Source organism: Gossypium arboreum, chromosome 2, assembly GCF_025698485.1.
Source record: "Gossypium arboreum isolate Shixiya-1 chromosome 2, ASM2569848v2, whole genome shotgun sequence".
Taxonomy (NCBI): domain Eukaryota; kingdom Viridiplantae; phylum Streptophyta; class Magnoliopsida; order Malvales; family Malvaceae; genus Gossypium; species Gossypium arboreum.
In genome coordinates, this window is record NC_069071.1 from 99,058,571 (window position 1) to 99,060,319 (window position 1,749).

Below are 1,749 nucleotides of genomic sequence, written 5' to 3' on the forward strand. Positions count from 1 at the left end.
GAAAACAGGTTTCCGCTATTGAAATAAATTTTATCATCATCTCTTAAAGGTTTGGCTTTTTCTCTTGCTAGTAAGGTGGTTCCTCCAACCTGCATTGTAAGTATTACTATAAGGATTATTTTGACGTCGAGGATTATTACCCATATAATCCATTTGTTCGTTCTCCATGTTGTGGCCATAGGGTTGGTATTCTGAATTGCTTGTTCCACCTCCACTTGCATCGCACTACATTACTGGATGAACCTGTGAAGAACCAAGTAAACCATCAATTTTTCTATTCAAAAGTTCTACCTGATTAGAGAGCATAGTAATCAAATCGACATTAAACATGCCGACCTCTTTTGTCGGCTTTGTCCTCATGACTTGCCACTGATAATTATTCAATGGCATCTCTTCTATAAATTCATAGTACTCTTCAAGTGGCTTATTATTAATAGTCCCTCCAGCAGCTGTGTTAATTATTTGTCGAGTCGAAGGATTCAGGCCGTTCTGAAAAGTTTGAACCTGTAGCCAAAGTGGTAATCCATGGTGAGGGTACCTTCTCAATAGATCCTTGTATCTCTCCCATGCATCATAAAGTGTTTCTAAATCCATTTGCACAAAATAAGAAATATCATTCCTTAGTTTAGCTGTTTTAGCCAACGGGAAATAATTAAGCAAAAACTTTTCGGTCATTTGTTCCCAAGTGGTGATTGATCCTCGTGGTAACGAGGTCAACCACTATTTAGCCTTATTCCTCAATGAAAAGGGAAATAACCGAAGGTGAATGGCATCGTCAAAAACACCATTGATCTTAAAGGTGTCACAGAATTCCAAAAAGTTTGCTAAATGAGTGTTTGGATCCTCGTCCTGCAAACCATCAAACTGAACAAACTGCTGTATCATTTGAATAGTGTTAGGTTTCAATTCAAAATTATTTGTAGCAATAGCAAGTCGAACTATACTCGATTCAGCTCCTGTTAAACTAGGTTTAGCATAATCATACATACGAAAAGCAGGATTCTGATTTACTGGGTCTGCAATAGCCACAAGAGGTAACTGATTATTTTGATTATTAGCCATCTCCTCGGTTGTGGTTTGTGTATCGTCCTTTTGTCCTTCCTCTATGTATCGTAGGCTTTGCCTTATTTCTCTTCGGTTTCTGTGAGCTGTGCTTTTGATCTCACTATCAAAAAGTAGAGGTCCTGATTGGGTTTCTTCTAGTCATAAACTATAAAAAGCTGCTAGAAGTAAATAAAAGAAAATTTAGTGATATAAACAAAATTAAAATTAAATTAAATTGCAATAAAAATAAATGGCTAAAGTAATAAAAATTAAGCGTTCCTAATATTTTAATCCCCGACAATGGCGCCAAAAACTTGATGGTCGTGTAACTAACTAAAAATTCAACTTAAGGCAAGCGCACCTATCGAACAGTAGTATAGTTATGGTGAGACCGAAAATAACGTGTCCACGAGGACTAAAAGTACTAGTAATTACTATCTTTTTATTAGCTAGCCTAAGAATGAAAGTGTGTTTTTAAACTAAACTAATTTTCTAATTTAACTAAGATTATGACAGAGATGAAAGTTGGAAAATACTTCAGAAAAAAAAAAGCCAATGAAGAAGACAATACCCAAGAAAGAATCCACCTAGACTTCACTTATTACCTTTGACTTTGATGATTTATTCACTTGACTTATTCCGTAGTAATCCATGATTTATGTTATTATCCCTTTCAAGACTAAAAACAACTGACTCTAGGTTGAT

The 1,749-nt window shown here is 35.4% G+C and overlaps 1 non-coding gene across 1 annotated transcript; it reads left to right on the forward strand.

Annotated features, from left to right (window-relative positions):
- Positions 1-520: 520 nt before the first annotated feature.
- Positions 521-627, forward strand: LOC128289862 (small nucleolar RNA R71). The gene has a single exon (XR_008279504.1). It is a non-coding gene; the product is annotated as a small nucleolar RNA R71 (small nucleolar RNA).
- Positions 628-1,749: the final 1,122 nt, after the last annotated feature.